Below are 21,918 nucleotides of genomic sequence, written 5' to 3' on the forward strand. Positions count from 1 at the left end.
CATGGTTCGGAAATGGTGCTTGAGGTTTCTTACAATCCTTGGCCATTACCCTTTAGATGAAAAGCTGTTTCCCCAAATCCCTCCAAATCTCTAGCCATTTATTGTAAAATTGCATCCCACCCCACAACCCCAAACACCAACGTTACTGACCCCTACACTAAGGGGAAACAGTTTTCCCCTATCTACCCTGTCTATGTCCCTCATAATGTTGTATATCTCGGTCAGATCACCCTTAGTCTTCTCTGCTCTAAGGAAAGCATTCCCCGCCTGTCTAGTCTGTACAATTACAGCAATTAAAACACATCCAGATGGGTATGTGAACAGGAAGCGTTTAGAAGGATATGGGCCAAGTGCTCACAAATGGGACTAGATTAATTTAGGATGTCTGGTCAGCACGGAGAAGTTGGACCGAAGGCTGTCCATCCCAATGACTCTAGTCTCTCTTCAGAGCTGGATTACCAGGCAACATCCTGGTAAATCTCCTCTTCACCATTCCTGTTCTAAACTCACAAACATCTGTCGAGAAACACAAGGCTAGCTGTTCTTCTGGAGACAGCGAGGACTGCAGAAGCTGGAGATCAGAGCGAGGAGAAAGTGGGAACTGCAGATACTGGAGATCAGAGTGAGGGGAAAATGGGGATTACAGATACTGGTGATCAAAGCAAGGGGAAAGTGGGGATTGCAGATACGAGAAATCAGAGCGAGGGGAAAGTGGGGATTGCAGATACTGGAGATCAGAGCGAGGGGAAAGTGGGGATTGCAGATACTGGTGATCAAAGCAAGGGGAAAGTGGGGATTGCAGATACGAGAAATCAGAGCGAGGGGAAAGTGGGAATTGCAGATACTGGAGATCAGAGCGAGGAAAAAGTGGGGATGCAGATACTGGAGATCAGAGTGAAAGGAAAGTGGGGATTGCAGATACTGGAGATCAGAGCGAGGGGATAGTGGGGATTGCAGATACTAGAGATCAGAGTGAGGGGAAAGTGGGGATTGCAGATATTGGAGATCAAGCGAGGGGAAAATGGGGATTACAGATACTGGAGATCAGAGCGAGGGGATAGTGGGGATTGCAGATACTGGAGATCAGAGCGAGGGGAAAGTGGGGATTGCAGATACTGGAGATCAGAACAAGGGGAAAGTGGGGATTACAGATACAGGAGATCAGAGTGAGGGGAAAGTGAGGATTGCAGATACTGGAGATCAGAGCGAGGGGATAGTGGGGATTGCAGATACTGGAGATCAGAGCGAGGGGATAGTGGGGATTGTAGATGGTGGAGATCAGAGTGAGGGGAAAGTAGCGATTGCAGATAGTGGAGATCAGAGTGAGGGGAAAGTGGGGATTGCAGATAGCGGAGATCAGAGTGAAGGCAAAGTGGGGATTGCAGCGAGGGGAAAGTGGGGATTGTAGATAGTGGCGATCAGAGCGAGGGGATAGTGGGGATCGTAGACACTGGAGATCCGAGTGAGGGCAAAGTGGGGATTGCAGACACTGGAGATCAGAGCGAGGGGATAGTGGGAATTGTAGATACTGGAGATCCGAGTGAGGGCAAAGTGGGAATTGTAGATACTGGAGATCAGGGCGAGGTGCAAGTGTGGATTGCAGATTCTGGAGATCAGAATGAAGGGAAAGTGGAGATTGTAGATAGTGGAGATCAGAGCGAGGGGAAAGTGGGGATTGCAGACACTGGAGATCAGAGCGAGGGGAAAGTGGGGATTGTAGATTCTGGAGATCAGAGTTGAGAGTGTGATGCTGGAAAAGCACAGCAGATCAGGCAGCATCTGAGCAGCAGTTGTTTTAAGCTCCAAGCTGATGAATAATGCCCACACTGAGGAACTGTCAGATGTCCTGGGGCAATTTACACACCCAGAACAGAACAGACAGTGAAGATTTACAAGTTAGTAGAAAAAGGAGCTTTATACTTGTCTAAACCCTGTTGTTGCTCATGTTGCGACGGAGGTCAAATGTCGACCTGTTAAACCCGCCTGCTGCTGTAAACTATAATCTCTTGAAAGTAGATGTTTTTATTCACGTGTGGGATGAAATGTGTTTTATTTATTCAGGGCTGCTGGCTACCAATAGGAGGACAGTATTTGCTGTTGTTTCCTTTTCCAAGGACTCGGACACTGCCACTTCATTTCTTAAAGGACTTGATGTACAATTGTGGGTCTGGAGGTGGAGAGGTCACATGATATCAACTGATGTTCTCTGAGGCAACGATATGGGTTCATAAGTGAACCAAATAATTCTTCTAATTTTGTGAGAATCCACTCGTGTTTGAGGTTCCCATTCTCGATTTCTTTCCCTCACTGAGTTTAACTCCCTGACTGTCATTGTCAGATTTGACCTTGTGTCTTTACTTGTCCATTCACATAAACACACTGCCATTCCCTGTTTGTCTTGTTTGAAACTGATTTTAAAGTTGGGAATGGTGGGAGACTCCATTGGGAATGGTGGGAGGTGGTCTGAACCATCCTCCTGTTGGTGAGCACCAACCAATCACTGTTCCTCCAGCTGCGACTCTCTTACACTTGGTGCAAATCAGTCCCGGTTCAGGGCTCACCATATTGGAAGTGGGGCTTTCCTGGATGGTGCGGAATGGGAATAAGGTAAAGAATCTTGTTCCCTCTTGTACCACACCCTCTCATAATTAGGCAATGAACTGGTGCCATGCCTCTCAGCTGGGTTTCACTGCCTGCTGGGGCAGGGATGAGGGAGCAAAACACCTTCTATTTGCTTTTTTGTTCAAAGAATTGGGATCTGATCTCTGCCTCTTGGAGAAAGTTAGAGCTGTGTTGGTGGAGTTACTGTAAACTCTCACAGCTGGACGTACAGCCCATTAAGGCCACTTTACTGGTTTTAACTGCTCTTTACCCTTTTCTCTCACTTTATCCTTTCCCTGTCACCGTTGTTTATATGTTTTTTCCACTGATGGCCTTCTGGTATTGATTATCCAGAGGGTAATTGGATTGGTGCCATTCTATCCCTGACCCATGTCTTTTGGACAATGCTAAGGGTTTCTCATTGTGGGGGATTACACTGCTCAGGAGACCATGAACCACGATAGCTAAACCCAGAGAGGTCAGACTCCAACTTCACCGCTGTCTCCAGCTCTCTGTGAGTGTGGCTGGATCCTCTCTCAGCCACGGATATGGTTCAGCCCAGTCTCTGTTTGCAGCTTGTTAATGATGTGCTGTCTCCTGGAAGATCTTGATGCCTCTTTGGACATTCCAGTGATGCAGACCTCATGATTTAGTGATCCATACTCACAATCCAGTGATCCTGACCTCACGCCTTAGTGATCCAGCCTCATGATCCAGTGATCTGGCCTCACGATCCAGTGATTCAGGCCTTATGATCCAGTGATCCAGCCTCACGATCCAGTGATTCAGGCCTTATGATCCAGTGATCCAGCCTCACGATCCAGTGATCCAGACCTTATGATCCAGTGATCCAGGCACGTGGTACAGCAATCTCAGTCTCTTGAACCAGTGATCCAGCCCTCGTGATCTCAGTAATCCGGGTCTTGTGATCCAGTGGTCCAGGAGTCTTAATCCAGTGATCCAGCATTAGTCATCATTGCTGGAACCTGCAGAACTCCACCGTCCAGTTTAATTAGCCAGTTATTGATTTAATCTGTAGCGATGACTGATGGGAGGGCAGTAAATGCTCCCCCCTCCCCCCATCCTGCCCCTCCCCCATATCCTGGAAAAGCCACACAAGCTCATTTTATGAAGCAAGATAAAAGATTTTAAAAGCTGCTGCACAGAGTTGACCTTTGTGCCTGTTTACATTGCTTTCCCGTGTCATCACTGAGAAGCAATCTCTCTCTCTCTCTCTCTCTCTCTCTCTCATGTATGTTCATGTAACATGTGAACATGTCATTCCGGGGGGTGGGGGAGGGGGGCAGTGAGGTGCAGCTACATCAGTTCAGGATGTTTGCATTGAGCATTGAAGAGGGGCGTGAATTTGGATGGCAGTCCGTCAGTGGCACTGATGGGGTTTGTGCCACAGCTTGGCTCCTTAACTCTGCGAGTAAAGAACAGGGGGTGGGCATTGTCACCCTGAACTCCGATTCTCCATTCGGTAACCTCTTCCAACTGAGCATTGGCTCTTCCCATTTGGAATGCTTTTCAGACAACACAGAGGGTGGGGAAAATCTCTGGATAGTCCCCAGATGTGCTCCTATTGTCCCGATAGAGTCAAGTTCCAAGAGGCCTGGTCCAGCATCCACTTTCCATGTTTACAGCTGGACAGAGAAGCCTCATGCTGTTTTATTTCCTGAGCAGCCCCACCCCTGTTAGCGGGTTAACCCTCTCAGTGAGACATCTGCATCAAATAACAATGCTCTCACCACGAAGGAACAGTGTCATTTACAATCATGCAATGGAACTTAGTGTGATTAAATCAATCCTGTGCTCTGTAATTAAAGGGATTTATTTTTATACTTAAGACCCTCAACACCTCTCCACTGCACACACTTTCTTTCTCTCTCTCTCTCTCTCTACCACTCTTTCACAAAGACACACACATACACTCTCTCTTTCGCTCTCTCCCTCTTACTCACACACAGACACGGAAACACTCTCTCTCACATGCACACATTCACATACACACACACACACACACACACACACACACACACACACACTCTCTCTCTTTCATACACTCATACACATACATACACTCTCTCTCTTTCTCTCTCTCCCTCTCACTCACACACAGACATGGAAACGGTCTCTCTCACATACACACGTTCACATACTCTCTCACACACACTCTCTCACACACACACACTCTTTCACATACTGTCTCTCTCACACATTCTCTCTCTCTCACAAACTGCCTTACATACAAACTCTCTGTTACATATCGGCAAAAGTGAGGACTGCAGATGCTGGAAACCAGAGTTTAGATCAGAGTGGTGCTGGAAAAGCACAGCAGGTCAGGCAGCATCCGAGGAGCAGGAAAATTGACTTTTCAGGCAAAAGCCCTTCGTCAGGAATTTCTGTTACAGTCTCACTCACCCACTCTCTCACACACACACTCACTCTCACTCACACACACTCTCACTCAGACGTTCACTCTCACACACTCTCACTCCCTCACACACACTATCTCTCTCACACACTCTCACTCACTCTCTCACACAGACATTCTCTCTCACACACACACTCTCTCTCACACACTGCCTCACATACAAACTCTCTGTTACACACACACTCTCACTCACACACTCTCACCCCCTCACACTCTCTCACTCACACTCTCACACTCACACTCACACTTTCTCTCTCACAACCCCCCCTTCCCCGTCTCACACCCTCCCTCTGACACACACTCTCAACCAAACACACTCTCTCCTGTACTTTCTCTCACGTGCTCTCTCACACACTCCAGAAAGCAAAAGACAAAAGGTTCGGGGACAGAATATCTGAAGTAAGTGCTGGAAATGCTCAGCAGGTCATCCAGCATCCACACAGAGAAATCGTGCCTGTTAGGCCTGTGACCAGCAGAGATCCACAGGGATTGGTTCTGGGTCCTCCTTTTGTTTGTCATTTAAATAAATGATTCGGATGAGAATATAGAAGGCGTGGTCAGTAAGTTTGCAGATGACATTGAAGTTGGTGACATTGTAGACAGTGAAGAAGGTTTTCTCAGGTTACAAAGGGGTCTTGATCAAATGGGTCAGTGGGCTGAAAAATGGAAGATGAAGTTCAATCTGGATAAGTGGGGACAATAATCAAGAGTAGAGCTGATACAATTAGTGGCATGGCCTTGGTTAGTGATGTAGAACAGAGGGACCTAGGGGTGGAGGTATAGTACACACTGCTTTAAAGTTTGGGGCCTCATAGAGCAGACAGAACAGTTAAATAGATGTTTACCACGCTTGCCTTCATTGCTCAGTCCTTTGAGCTTCGGAGTTGGTACATCATGCTGAGGTTGTACAGGACATTGGTGAGGCCCATTCTGGAGTACTGTGTCCAGTTCTGGTCACTCTGTTGTAGGAAGGACATTATAAAGCTGGACAGGGTTCCGAAGAGATTGACCAGGATGGCAGGTTGGAAGGTATAGAGAAGGTTTGAGTTATAAAGAGAGGCTGGATAGGCTGGGACTTCTTTCAGTGGAGCGTAGGAGGTTGAGACATGACCTGATAGAAGTTTATAAAATAATGAGAAATGCAGATCGAGTTGGTGGTCGTTGTCTTTTCCCTATGTGGGGGATTTCAAGACTAGGGGGTCACATGTTTAAGGTAAGAGGAGAGAGATTTAACAAAGACATGATGGGCAATTTCTTTATACAGAGGGTGGTACACGTGTGGCCGATGGAGTTTAATTCAGATAAATGTGAGGTGCTGCATTTTGGGAAAGCAAATCTTAGCAGGACGTATACACTTAATGATGAGGTCCAATGGAGTGTTGCTGAACAAAGAGACCTTGGAGTGCAAGTTCATAGCTCCAGGAAAGTGGAGTCACAGGTAGATAGGATAGTGAAGAAGGTGTTTGGTATGCTTTCCTTTATTAGTCAGAGCATTGAGTACAGGAGATGGGAGGTCATGCTGCGGCTGTACAGGACATTGGTTAGGCCACTGTTGGAATATTGTGCACAATTCTGGTCTCCTTCCTATCGGAAAGATGTTGTGAAATGTGAAAGGATTCAGAAAAGACTTACATGGATGTTGCCAGGGTTGGAGGATTTAAGCTATAGGGAGAGGCTGAACAGGCTGGGGCTATTTTCCCTGGAACGTCGGAGGCTGAGGGGTGACCTTATAGAGATTTATAAAAGCATGAGAGGGTAACCATGGGGTGGGGAGTCCAGAACTAGAGGGCATAGGTTTAGGGTGAGAGGGCAAAGATATAAAAGAGACCTAAGGAGCAACTTTTTCATGCAGAGGGTAGTACGTATATGGAATGAGCTGCCAGAGGATGTGGTAGAGGCTAGGACAATTACTGCATTTAAGAGGCATTTGGATGGGTATATGAATAGGAAGGGTTTGGAGGGATATGGGCCGGGTACTGGCAGGTGGGACTAGATTGGGTTGGGATATCTGGTCGGCATGGACAGGTTGGACCGAAGGGTCTGTTTCCATGCTGTACATCTCTATGACTCTGTGACTCTCACACACTCTATCACACTCTCTCTCATTCACACGCTCTCAGTCACACTCTCTTTCACACACACTATCACATGCACTCTTACACACTCTCACTCACTCACACACTCTCTTACACACACACTCTGTCTCGCACTTTATCAGTCACACTCCCTCTCGCACTCTGTCTCTCTCACTCACATACTTTCTCTCACACACACCCTCTCTCATACTTTCTCATATTCACACATAGTCTCAGTCACACTTTCTCTGTCACTCACACACTCTCACTCTCTCACTCACACTCTCTCTGTCACTCATACTCTGTCACATTCTCTCTCTCACATACTACACTCTATCTCACACACACACTCACTCTCTCACTTACACTCTGTTACTCACGCTCTCTCACACATCCTCTCTTATTCTTACTGTCTCTCACACACACACTCTCTGTGTCTCATACTCTCTCACGAACATACTCTGTCTCACACATACTCACAGTTACACACTCTCTCACATACACATGCAAACTCTGTCACACAGACGCTCACTCGCTTTCTCTCTCACTTACTCACTCTCTGTCACCCTCACTCTCTGACACTCTTTCTCACACACACTCTTTCTCTCTCGCACACTCTTTCTCTCACACACACTCTTCCTGACTCACTCTCCCTCACCCACACTCTCTCACACAGTCTCTGTCACACAGACTGTCTCTCTCACACAGTCTCTCTCATACTCTTTCTCTCACAGTTTCTCTCTCACACATACTCTCTCTCACAGACTTGCTGTCTCACGCAGTTTCTCACTCTCACTCCTTCTCTCTCTCTCATATACACTCTCTCACACACATTCTTTCTCACACACACTGTCACACTCTGTCACACACACTCTCTCACACACATGCACTCTTTCACACAGACACACTCTCCCTCACTCAAGTATACGCACTCTCTCACATGCATACGCACACAGACACTCTCAAATACATACACAAACACACACACACTCACTCTCCAATCCTGACCCCCAGATCACATTTATGAGGTCATGCTAGATAATTTTTTAATAAGAAAGGGAAGTTTAAAAATCCAGCTTCTCATTTTGGTTTCAGAAAAACAGAAGAGAAACCTCTCAAACAGACATTAGGAAAAACCTGGTGCAAACATTGTATTTGCTTTAGGTAGATGACTATTTTGAAATTCCTGTTTTAAACAGGAGGATGGAATCTCCAACTCAGTATGGTTTGGAGTATGGGTGCAGCTGAGATTTGGGAACAGCAGGTGCATGCTCAGTTGATGCTTATCCTGAGAATTCTTGTGATTTTTGACTCCAGGTTCCATTGGAAGTTCAGTTTTTATTTCTCGAATCCTGTTGCAGTTTGGTCTCTGAATCTCACTGCTGGATGCTGAGCAAGTGTATGTATTTGCTTTTACCTGGATGTGAGGAGGCAGCTGGGCTGCTGCTGGGTCTGTGCTGGTTTCCCCTGTCGCCTGGCGACGGTGGTATTTACTCACTCTCCATTTCCACCCCTTTGATTGAAGCTGGAATCTGACGCTCAACAATCCTGCAGCTTATCAACACCCCCCCCAACCCCCAATCCCCCTGCATCCCCTCACCCTCCCCCTCAGCCCCTACCCTCCCCCACACCCCACACCCTCCCCCTCAGCCCTCTCCCGAGTGTCATTTGCTTCCCCCGTGGCAGTGCCTTTTAGCACTGTGCTCCCTGGGGACAGTCCCTCCTTGATGATCTATTTAGGATTTGTGGTTTGGTGGACTCCAGTGTGGGACTGTTTTACAAGACCCTGTCTGACCATTTTGATGGTGCTGTGGGATTAATTATGGCCATGAGATTACAATTCCCATTCTTCAGTGAATAAAGCCTTTAACAAGAAACTTAAACATTGATTGTAATTATTAATATATTGTAATATAATTAATATGTAAAAGGCACTGGGCCAACTTTGGTTCCAATGATTGGTCCAACACAGATAGACCTTTAGCCTTGCAGTCAGTTGGAACTAGGATTGGTTTGCTGTTATTGGCTGACCCTCAATCCTTTGTCTTTGGTTTAGTCTCATTACCACGGCAACTGGGCAAGGAATGTTAACGTTTTCAATCATGGTTTAACAAATTGATCCTTTTATACTCCATGTTGTTTATTTGGATGTTATGTGTATTAAAGTTACTAACACTGAGAGTCCACCACATTGTTTGTTTGTGTATTCACGTTAGTTAAATCTTCAGTCCTGTTAAAACCTGCCCCCTGCTATTTGGCCAGCATTGCCTTGTGATTGCTTGGACATTTGGACAGGTCCACACCGACCCACCGAAGCGCAACCCACCCATACCCCTACATTTACCCCTTACCTAACACTACGGGCAATTTAGCATGGCCAATTCACCTGACCTGCACATCTTTGGGACTGTGGGAGGAAACCGGAGCACCCGGAGGAAACCCACGCAGACACGGGGAGAACATGCAATTCCCTGAGGCGGGAATTGAACCCGGGTCTGTGGCGCTGTGAGGCAGCAGTGCTAACCACTGTGCCACTGTGCCACCCACAATCCTGAGTGCGTCCACAATCTAGGGAATTTCATAAGCTGCACTGGATTCTTCAGTGCCATATTTCATATACACCAAGGACCAGCAGTAATCACTCTCCCACCACCCAGTCTATAGGCCATGCAGACAATCTCAGGAGCGAGGTGTCTGTTGGGAACTATAACAGATTCACTGAATGACTTGCCAAATGAAGAAATTGACAAACAAGATATCACTGTTGTAACTTGTATTTTGAAAATAAGTAACAATACATAAATTAAACTTGAATTAACAGCAAAATTTTATTGCAAATAGAGACACATTTCATTTCAAATAGTCGCTATAACTCAAATCTCATTTGCATGTGCTCCTGCCTCACTTCCCACAGGCCAGTTGTGCCACATACACTTCCATTCTCTGGTGTACACTATAGGACCTCACCTTCCACCCAATCAATGTGGGCCTTCATCATGTTCACTGATAACCAGGGTCCTGGAGCTGGTTATCGCCCGAATGTTAACTTTCTATCCTATTTAATTGGATTGTGCACACATTGCTCCATGTAAGCATACCTTCCCTGCTCTATACTTTGCCAGCAGGTGTACTTCTCTGTCTGGCCGAATGGCTTTTGATTTAACTTCCTAGTGGTACTGCTTCCAGGTTAAGGACCACCAGGTCACTAGGAGCAGTGTTCTTCTTATCCAATGTGTGCACGATAATCCCTTTATGATTGATTCAAGTTATACTGGCAGGAAGATTTGCTAGAGCTGCTCGTGAGGAGGAGGTGGGGGGGGGGGGGGGGGAAGGGGACACAGGGAGATAGTGATGAAAGGGATCAATCTAAGACTGGTACAGTTGAGAACAAGGGCGAGTCAAACAGCCAGGGCAGGCAGGGACAAAGCAGAGAACAAGGTAGGACTGATAAATTAAACTGCATTTACTGAAATGAAAGAGGCCAAACAGGGAAGGCAGATGAACTCAGGGCATGGTTAGGAACATGGGACTGGGATATCATAGCAATTACAGAAACATGGCTCAGGGATGGGCAGGACTGGCAGCTTAATGTTCCAGGATACAAATGCTACAGGAAGGATAGAAAGGAAGACAAGAGAGGAGGAGGAGTGGCATTTTTGTTAAGGGATAGCATTACAGCTGTCCTGAGGGAAGATATTCCCCGAAATACATCCAGGAATGTTATTTCGGTGCAACTGAGAAATAAGGAAGGGATGATCACCTTATTGAGGTTGTATTATAGACCCCCTAATAGTCAGAGGGAAATTGAGAAACAAATTTGTAAGGAGATCTCAGTTATCTATAAGAATAATAGGGTGGTTATGGTAGGGGATTTTAACTTTCTAAACATAGACTGGGACTACCAAAGTGTTAAGGGTTTAGGTGCAGATGAATTTGTTAAGTGTGTACAAGAACATTTTCTGATTCAGTATGTGGGTGTACCCACTAGAGAAGGTGCAAAACTTGACCTACTCTTGGGAAATAAGGCAGGGCAGGTGACTGAGGTGTCAGTGGGGGAGCACATTGGGACCAGCGACCATAATTCTATTAGATTTAAAATAGTGATGGAAAAGGATCGACTAGATCTAAAAGTTGAAGTTCTAAATTGGAGAAAGACCAATTTTGACAGTATTAGGCAAGAACTTTGGGTTAGCACTGCTGCCTCACAGCGCCTGAAGACCCGGGTTCAATTCCCGACTCAGGCGACTGACTGTGTGGAGTTTGCACGTTCTCCCCGTGTCTGCGTGGGTTTCCTCCGGGTGCTCCGGTTTCCTCCCACAGTCCAAAGATGTGCGGGTCAGGTGAATTGGCCATGCTATATTGCCCGTAGTGTTAGGTAAGGGGTAATGTAGGGGTATGGGTGGGTTTCGCTTCGGCGGGTCGGTGTGGACTTGTTGGGCCGAAGGGCCTGTTTCCACACTGTAAGTCTAATCTAATCAAAAAAAAACTTTCAAAAGCTGATTGGAGGCCGATGTTCGCAGGTAAAGGGACGGCTGGAAAATGGGAAGCCTTCAGAAATGAGATAACGAGAATCCAGAGAAAGTATATTCCAGGTAGGATGAAAGGGAAGGCTGGTAGGTATAGGGAATGCTGGATGACGAAAGAAATTAAGGATTTGATTAAGAAAATGAAGGAAGCACATGTCAGGTATAGACAGAATAGATCGAGTGAATCCTTAGAAGAGTATAAAGGCAGTAGGAGTATACTTATACTTGGTTACTTGGGCACTGTGGTTAGCACTGCTGCCTCACAGCGCCTGAGACCCGAGTTCAATTCCTGACTCAGGCGACTGACTGTGTGGAGTTTGCACGTTCTCCCCGTGTCTGCGTGGGTTTCCTCCGGGTGCTCTGGTTTCCTCCCACAGTCCAAAGATGTGCAGGTCAGGTGAATTGGCCATGCTAAATTGCCTGTAGTGTTAGGTAAGGGGTAAATGTAGGGGTATGGGTGGGTTGCGCTTCGGCGGGTCGGTGTGGACTTGTTGGGCCGAAGGGCCGGTTTCCACACTGTAAGTAATCTTAAGAGGGAAATCAGGAGGACAAAACGGGGACATGAGATAGCTTTGGCAAATAGAGGTAAGGAGAATTCAAAGGGTTTTTACAAATGCATTAAGGACAAAAGGGTAATGAGGGAGAGAATAGGGCCCCTCAAAGATCAGCAAGGAGGCCTTTGTGTGAAGCCACAGAAAATGGGAGAGATACTAAACGAATATTTTGCATCAATGCTTACTGTGGAAAAGGACAATGAAAGATATAGAATGTAGGGAAATAGATGGTAACATCTTACAAAATGTCCATATTACAGAGGAGGAAGTGCTGGATGTCTTGAAACACAAAAGTGGATAAATCCCCAGGACCTGATCAGGTGTACCCAAGAACTCTGTGGGAAGCTAGAGAAGTGATTGCTGGGCCTCTTCCTGAGATATCTGTTTCAATAGTTACAGGTTGGAAGACTGGAGGTTAGCTAACGTGGTGCCGCTGTTTAAGAAAGATGGTAAGGACAAGCCAGGAAACTGTAGACCAGTGAGCCTGAAGTCAGTAGTGGGCAGGTTGTTGGAGGGAATCCTGAGGGACAGGATGTACATATATTTGGAAAGGCAAGGACTGATTAGGGACAGTCAACACGGCTTTGTGCGTGGGAAATCACGTCTCACAAACCTGATTGAGTTTTTTGAAGTAACAAAGATGATTGATGAGGGCAGAATGGTGGACATGATCTATATGGACTTCAGTAAAGCATTTAAAAAGGTTCCCCATGGGAGACTGATTAGCAAGGTTAGATCTCATGGAATACAGGGAGAACTAGCCATTTGGATACAGAACTGGTTCAAAGGTAGAAGACAGAGGGTGGTGGTGCAGGGTTGACTTCAAACTGGAGGCCTGTGACCAGTGGAGTGCCACAAGGATCGATGCTAGGTCCACTACTTTTCATCATGTATATAAATGATTAGGATGCGAGCATAAGAGGTACAGTTAGTAAGTTTGCAGATGACACCAAAATTGGAGGTGTGGTGTTCAGCGAAGAAGGTTACCTCAGATTGCAACAGGATCTTGATCTTGGGTCAATGGGCTGAGAAGTGGCAGATGGAGTTTAATTTAAATAAATGCGAGGTGTTGCATTTTGGGAAAGGAAACCTTAGCAGGACTTATACACTTAATGGTATGGTCCTAGGGAGCGTTGCTGAACAAAGAGACCTTGGAGTGCAGGTTCATAGCTCTTTGAAAGTGGACAGATAGGATAGTGAAGAAGGTGTTTGGTATGCTTTCCTTTACTGGTCAGAGTATTGAGTACAAGAGTTGGGAGGTCATGTTGCGGCTGTACAGGTCATTGGTTAGGCCACTGGTGGAATATTGCTACAATTCTGGTCTCCTTCCTATCGGAAAGATGTTGTGAAACTTGAAAGGATTCAGAAAGGATTTACAAGGATGTTGCCAGGGTTGGAGGATTTGAGCTATAAGAAGAGGTTGAATAGGCTAGGACTGTTTTCCCTGGAGTGTCGGAGGATGAGGGGTAACCTCATAGAGGTTTACAAAATCATGAGGGGCATGTATAGGATAAATAGACAAAGACTTTTCCCTGGGGTGAGGGAGTCCAGAACAAGAGGGCATAGGTTTAGGGTGAGAGGGGAAAGATATAAAAGAGACCTACGGGGCAACCTTTTCACGCAGAGGGTGGTACATGTATGGAATGAGCTGCCAGAGGATGTGCTGGAGGCTGGTACAATTGCAACATTTAAGAGTCATCTGGAAGGGTATATGAATAGGAAGGGTTTGGAGAGATATGGGCCAGGTGCTGGCAGGTGGGGCTAGATTGGGTTGGGATATCTGGTCAGCATGGACAGGTTGGACTGAAGGGTCTGTTTCCATGCTGTACATCTCTATGACTCTAATCTTAAAACAATTACAGATGCTACAGACATTTTAAGAAATTATAAATGTTTGCTGTACTTCTCCAAGGTAAAGGTCATTTATCCCTCCCCTTTAGAAAACAGAAATCCTTGTTATTAAGATAACATTACAATGATTGTATTCAAAATAAATCAAGTTCTTAGCATCATAAATATTGTTTTGTGTTACATAGCGAACAATGATACATCATATTTAGAAAACACTGTCCTCCAGCCAGTCATTACAATTACTAGAAAATCCATGCCACAGAGAGGTTGTTAGTGAGCGATCGTGGGTGGGTAAGGATGGTGCAAGGAAGATGAACGTGCCACAGCTTGCCAGGACATCAGCTGGCAGGAGCAGCTGTGAGTCAGAACAGGAGGAAGATCAAGCCGAATGCCTTTGTCTAGCTGAGGGCTAGAGCGGTGGCGTCTGCTGTGAACCTGTTGTGGTGATGGGCGAGTTGTCGTGGATCAAGGCAATCTGGGAGGCTGCAGTTGCTAACCTTTCAAAGGATTTCAGGACGAGGGGTGTCCGAACCACTCGGCGGGAGTCAGTAAGGCATGCTGTCGGATGTTTCTGTGGCACCAAGATGATAGTGGTCTCCTTGAAGCAGGTGGGAACCTCACACTGGAATAAGGAGAGGTGGAAGATGACAATGAATATTCCCGGAAGCTGGTCCACACAGGATCTGAGCGCACGGCCGGGAGCTCCATCGGGATCAGTCACTGTCCGTGGGTTCACAAACAGGAAGGACGATCTGACATCTGTGGGGAAAGTGACAGCATTTCACTGACCTTTGGTTCAAAATGAATATATCATACATTAGGACGGCCCGGTGGCTCAGTGGTTAGCACTGCTACCTCACAACGCCAGGGACCTGGGTTCAATTCCAGCCTCGGGCGACTGTCTATGTGGAGTTTGTGCATTGTCTGCGTTTTCTCCCACAGTCCAATGATGTACAGGTCAGGTGATCTGGCCATGCTAAACTGTCCACAGTGTCCAGGGGTGTGTAGGTTAGGTGCATTAGTCAGAGATAAATGCTGAGTAATAGGGTAGGGAGATGGGTCTGGGTGGGTTATGCTTCAAAGGGTCAGTGTGGACTTGTTGGGCTATATGGCCTGTATTGGTATTGTTGGGATTCTATGATAAGCTCATTGGGGAGGGATGTGCTGTTTTCAGTGATTCTACTCAACTTCACTTTGTAGCTTGCCATATCGTGTAGGCCTTGCCACAGTCGATGTGTGTTTGTGTGGTTAGTCCAAGGACTCTCATCATAAGGTCAGAAATGTGAATGTTCACAGATGATTGAACAATGTTTTGCACCATTCACATACTGAAGCAGTCCATGTTCAAATGCAACAAGATCTGGACAATATCCAGGCCTAGGCTAACATTAGCATCACATAAATGCCAGGTTATGAACATCTCCAATAAGAGACAATCTAATTACCACCCCTTGGCATTCAATAATGTTATCCTCACCCAATCCCGCACAACCAACATCCTGGGGATTAAGAATGGCCAGAAACTCAACTGAACTCACTATATAAACACAGTGGCTCCAAGAGCAGGTCAGACATTAGGAATCCTGATGGGAGTAACTCACTTCCTGACTCCTCAAAGCCTGCCCACCGTTTACAAGGCACAAGTCAGGAGTGTGATGGAATCCTCCCCACCTGCCTTGGATGGGTGCTCCTCCAACAACACTCACAAAGCTCCACACCATCCAATACAAAGCAGCCCACTTGATTGGTGCTATACACTGGAAACTCCTCCCTATGGTCATTGTGGGTCGACTGTAGCTCATGGATTGCAGTGGTTCAAGGAGGCAGCTTGGACTCGGCAAGATGGCGGTGATTCTGCCTAACAGCCAAGGCATACTGGTGTCTTCTGACATCCCCGGCCAACTTATGTGGAGGAATTATTAGTTTAAAACCTTACAGAACACATATTTGTTAATAATTGGGAGTGGGAAAGATGCCAAAGGGAAAAGGAGTGAGCAAACAGCAGGGGACACTCCCCTGCAGCACCTACGACACCAGACACAGCAGCAGCAGCCTCTCCTGAACCCACCCAGGGACCTGACAGACTCACAGGAATTGGCTGCGGCAATGGAGAGATTTACTTGAAAGTTGGGGCTGCGATTGAGCAGATCCATAGGGAGATTCGTGGCCAGGTCCAACCTATTGCATCCATGCTGCAGAAGCATGAGCAGGAGATCCAGGGCCTCGGGGAGAGGCTGGAGGAGGTGAAGGGTCGAACTAAAGCCTCAGAAGCTGCGATGGAGTCCTCATCCAGGTTGGATCCAGGTGCTGGAGCAAGAGGCGCGGACCTTGCGAGACTATATCGATGACCTCAAAAATAGAGGTCAGAGGATAAATCTCCGAATTGTCGGGCTCCCTGAAGGTGAGGAAGGTGAGCAGCCAGTCACCTTCTCTGAAAACTGCCTGCCGAAGTTTTTGGGCCTTCACGTGAAGTCCAGCAGGCTTCAGACTGAAAGGGTTTATCGGGACAAAGTGCACAGGTCAGGGCCGGTGCAGCACCCCCGCTCAGTCCTAGTGCACTGCCACTCATATAAAGACAAGCAAACAGTCATAGAAGCTTCTAGATTACTGGGAAATGATCTGCAGGCACGCGGTTAAAAATCGCCGAGGCGTCACATTTTGCACAGCCTTTGGTGACTAAGCTACAGCGGATCATGACCCTCCGGGCTGCTTTGAATTCAATACTGACACAAAACTCAATGAAAGAACTTGCTTTTGCGAGACAAAAGCTGTTCGAGTATGGGGATAGGCCAGGGAAGTATTTAGCGTACCTGACTAGGATAAAGGGTGTTTCCCAATCCATTACTGCAATCCGAGACAGTGCTGCGGACCTTACATACGATGCCGAAATGATTAATGAGGCTTTTCAGAGTTTTTACTCTGAATTGTATCGAGCTGAAGGTTGTGAGGACAGGGGGGCTAAAATGGAGACCTTTTTTTAAGAACCTGGACCTCCCGGGGGTAACCTTGGAACAGGCCTCTCTCCTTATTGCCCCATTGACAGTTCAGGAAATACAGAAGGCAGCTAGGCAACTCAGAGTGGGAAAGCGCCTGGTCCTGATGGTCTCCCAGGTGAGTTTTATAAGGAGTTTATAGGGATTCTGTCAGGGCCGATGTTGGAGATGTACAATCACTCCTATATGCATGAATACCTACCACCATCTTTGAGAGAAGCTAATATTTCCTTAATTCTTAATAAGGGGAAGGTTCCTGAGGATTGTGCCTCATACAGGCCCATCTCTCTATTAAATTCAGATTTCAAGATTCTGTCCAAGATCTTGGTGCTGAGATCAAAAAGGGTGTTGCCCCATACTATTAAAGAGGACCAGACAGGCTTTATAAGGGACCGTAGGTATTCTAATATTAGAAGGTTGCTGAATATAGTACAAATTTGTCAGCAACTATTGATTCAGAGGTTGGTGATTTCCTTAGATGCCGAGAAAGCATTTGACCGGGTGGAATGGCCGTGACTTTTTTTTATGTCTTACAACAGTTTGGGTTGGGTGGGGTCGTTGCTAGGTGGGTGGAGGTTTCATATAGCCACCCTCTGGTCGCGGTCATCACCAACAGGGTGAAGTCTGGGAATTTTGGGATTGGTCAGGGCAGTCAGCAAGGCTGCCCCTCTAACCGTTGCTATTTACGTTGGTGATAGAGCCGTTGGCAGAGGCCATTCGTCAGAACATCCACATAACCGCTCCGGAGTTGGGATCGAGGGGACACAAGATGACACTGTATGTGGATGATGTCCTTCTGGTTTTATCAAACCCGATCACCTCCGTACCCCATTTGATACAATGTATCAATTCATTTGGGGCTATTTCAGGAAATAAGATTAATTTTGCAAAATCAGAGGCTATGCCTTTGGGGAACCTCAATGTCGTGCCAGAAGTTTAAGTGCTCACAGGTAGGGTTCCGATACCTCGGCATTTTTATCATCCCCAAGTTTGATCTGTTATTTCAGACTAACTTTGCTGACTTACTCAACAATATTAGGCGAGATCTCCAGAGATGGCCGGGCCGAATATCTCTCATTAAGATGAATGTTCTTCCTCGTTTGCTTTATCCCACGCGTATGCTCCCTATGTTTCCCAGGTCAACGCTGTGGAAACGTATGGGATAGTTTGGTTCCTTTGTCTGGCATCGTGGGCGGCCCCTCATCAAACTTACTAAATTGCTAAAAATCAGACAACACCAGGTTATAGTCCAACAGGTTTATTTGGAAGCACACTAGCTTTTGCAGTGCCACTCCCGATGAAGGAGCATCGCTCCGAGAGCTAGTGTGCTTCCAATTAAACCTGCTGGACTATAACCTGGTGTTGTGTGATTTTTAACTTTGTACACCCCAGTCCAACACCAGTATCTCCAAATCATGCTTACTAAATTGCAGTTGCCTCAAGGAGGGGATGGAGTTGATCTCCCAGACATCAGGAGGTATCAATAGAGTTCCCTGCTGTTCTTTGTCTGCGATTGGGTAGGTAATGATCCAAACTCAATATAGCTGGATATTGAGGCCTCCCAGGCAAAGTGCCCTCTTATTAACCTGTTGTTCATGGATAAGATGAGGACAGTTATGGATCACTGCCGGAACTGCATTGTCATTAGTACAGTCAAGGCTTGGGGGAGCGGGGGGGGGGCGATGTGTCAGAGTGAGGGTTGTTTACCCAAGACTTCACCACTTACGCTTATAGTTGGCATGTCAGGGTTCCGACCACGGATGATGGACTCAGGGTTCAAACTATGGGCAGTGAGAGGAGTTTCTAGTTTGGGAGACTTGTTTGAGGGGGAGGTTATGATGTCTTTTGAGCAACTGAGCTGCTCCTGGCCACTTCCTTTCTGTGTGATGTGATCAGAATTAAAGAGAACAAAGAACAAAGAAATGTCACAGCCCAGGAAGAGGCCCTTCTGCCCTCGAAGCCTGAGCCAATCCAAATCCACTGTCTAAACCTGTCGCCCAATTCCTAAGCATCTGTATCCCTCTGCTCCCCAACTACTCATGGATCTGTCCAGATGCATCTTAAATGAATCTACCATGCCTGGCTCTACCACCTCTGCTGGCAACGTGTTCCAGGCACCTACCACCCTCTGTGTAAAGTAATTGCCGCGTGTGCCCCCTTAAACCTTTCACCTCTCACCTTTAAAACATGACTTCTTGCTAGTGAATCCTACACCCTGGGAAAAAGCTGATCTCTATCTACCCTGTCTATACCTTCATGATTTTGTAGACCTCAATCAGGTTCCCCCTCAATCTCCTTTTTCCTAATGAAAACAATCCTAACCTACTCAACCTCTCTTCATAGCTAACACCTTCCATATCAGGCAACATCCTCAAAGCTTCTCTGCACCCTCTCGCAAGCGTACACATCCTTTTGATAGTGTGGCAACCAGAAATGTACACAGAATTCTAAATGTCTTGTATAATTTTAACATGACCAGCCACCTTTTATACTCAATACCCCGTCCAATGAAGGCAAGCATACCATATGCCTTCTTGACCACTCTATCCACCTGTGCAGCCACCTTCAGGGTACAATGGACCTGCACTCCCAGATCTCTCTGCTCAACTTTTCCCAAGGCTCTTCCATTTACTGTATAATTCGCTATGGAATTAGACTTCCCAAAATGCATCACCTCACATTTGCCCGGATTGATCTCCATCTGCCACTTCTCTGCCCAACTCTCCAGCCTATCTAGATTCTCCTGTATTCTTTGACAGTCCCCTATGCTTTCTGCTTCTCCACCAATCTTCCTGTCATCTGCACAACTTGCTGATCATAGCAACAGATCATGTATGTATATCACAAACAACAGTGGCCCCAGCACTGACCCCTGTGGAACACCACTGGTCACCTTTCTCCATTTCAAGAAACTCCCTTCAACACTTACTGTCTGTCTCCTGTTGCTCAACCAGTTCTTTATCCACCTGCTAGAACACCCTGCACACCATGTGACTTCAATTTCTCCATTAGTTTACCATTGGGAACCTTATCAAACGCCTTCCTAAAGTCCATGTATATGACATCTACAGCTTCATCTATCAACTTGGTCACTTCCTCAAAGAACGTTATTAAGTTGGGAAGGTATGATCTCCCCCACACAAAACCATGATAAGCCCATTCTTTTCCAAATATAAATAGATTTTATCCCTCAGTACCTCTCCCAGCAACATTCCCACCACTGACATCAGGCTCACTGGTCTGTAGTTACCTGGAATTCACTACTGCCCTTCTTGTACAGGGGGACAACATGAGCAACCCTCCAGTCCTCCAGCACCTCACCTGTATTTTAGATGTTATAAAGCTATCTGTCAGGGCCCCAGCTATTTCCTATCTCGCCTTCCTCAGCAACTTGGGATAGATCCCATCCGGTCCTGGGGATTTGTCCACCTTAATAACCTCTACCCTAAGCAGCACATCTTCCCTACTTAGCCCAACATTTCTACCTTTGAGGTCCTCCCTTTTAACTTTTCTCCTAAATCCCTGAATTCTGTTTTCAGGACCTCATCTCGCTTTCTACTTATATCGTTGGTGCCTATATGCACCAAGACAACTGGCTGTTCACCCTCCCCTTTTAGAATGCTCTGCAGCCGATCGGTGACATCCCTGACCCGAGCACCTGGGAGGCAACATACCATGTGGGAGTCTCATTTTCGGACACAGAACCACCTATCTACTCCCCTTGCAATAGAATCCCTTATGATTATGGCCCTATGAGTCCTTTTCCCGCCCTTCTGAAAAGCAGTGCCCACCACGGTGCCAGTATCTTGGCAACTGCTGCCCTCCCCTGGTGAGCTATCTCCCCCAACAGTATCCAAACAGTATACCTGTTTTGGAGGCAGAGGACTGCAGGGGACACCTGCACTGCCTTCCTATTCTTTTTCTGTCTTTTGGTCACCCATTCTCTGTCTCCCTCAGCAATTCTAACCTGCGGTGTGACCAGTTCACTAAACGTGCTATCCACGGCCTCCTCAGCATTGCGGATGCCCCACAGTGAGTCCATCCACAGCTCCAGAGCCATCATGTGGTCAAACAAGAGCTGCAGCTGGACACACTTCTTGCAAGTGTAAGAGTCAGGAATGTTGGCCATGTCCCTGAGCTCCCACAACAAACAAGGGGTCCCCTGCCATTGTAAGCCTCAGCTTTATATCAACTCACTAAAACCAAACAATGAACTTAAATATATGAAAGAAAGAGAAAATAAACAAAAACTTTACCTTACAAAGTCTTTTTTTTCTGGTTGGGGGGTGGGGGTGGGGGTTGGGGGAGGGAGGTACCACATGTGTAGTATCTCGGGTTTAGCCACTGACCAAATTTATACAAAGTTCTTACCTTCCTGGTACCTCCTGGTCTCCACATCACCTCCGCTCTGTCACCCTCTGCTCCTGGACAAGAGAAAAGAAATCTGTGATCAGTTCAGAGATCTGACCATACCCAGTTGCAAATGACCCTAGGCGTCAGGTAGATGCTGGTTTGTGCAAATTGTCACCACTTTCCATACGTTACCGTAGTGACCAGATTTTAAGTTGTCTTCCTGTCAGTGAAATGCTTTAGGATGTCTTGAGGTCATAAAAGGCACTATAGAAATGCAAAACTTTTCATATTACAAAGAACTCCCCACCCCCTCTGTTCTTCAAAGTACTGTCAATGGAATCAATCTATCTTGGAGATCCTCCTGTACAGGTCTGTTGTACATTATATCCGTTGTGCAAATCTCTGACCGATAAGGTGTGCTGTCCGAGACCTGAGCTGCTTCCTGTGTCCTACCTGTCTGTGAGACTGTATGGTTCACTGGTACAATACTGCCCCCAGCTGGTAGTGCTGCAATACAGCAGCTTCCCT

The 21,918-nt window shown here is 46.6% G+C and overlaps 1 long non-coding RNA gene across 1 annotated transcript; it reads right to left on the reverse strand.

The window, feature by feature from the left end:
• Positions 1-14,392: 14,392 nt before the first annotated feature.
• LOC132828419 (uncharacterized) lies at positions 14,393-21,643 on the reverse strand. The gene is made up of 3 exons (XR_009646118.1): positions 21,583-21,643; positions 21,409-21,461; positions 14,393-14,803 (listed from the first exon to the last, which is right to left on the reverse strand). It is a non-coding gene; the product is annotated as an uncharacterized LOC132828419 (long non-coding RNA).
• Positions 21,644-21,918: the final 275 nt, after the last annotated feature.

This window comes from Hemiscyllium ocellatum, chromosome 26 (assembly GCF_020745735.1).
Source record: "Hemiscyllium ocellatum isolate sHemOce1 chromosome 26, sHemOce1.pat.X.cur, whole genome shotgun sequence".
Taxonomy (NCBI): domain Eukaryota; kingdom Metazoa; phylum Chordata; class Chondrichthyes; order Orectolobiformes; family Hemiscylliidae; genus Hemiscyllium; species Hemiscyllium ocellatum.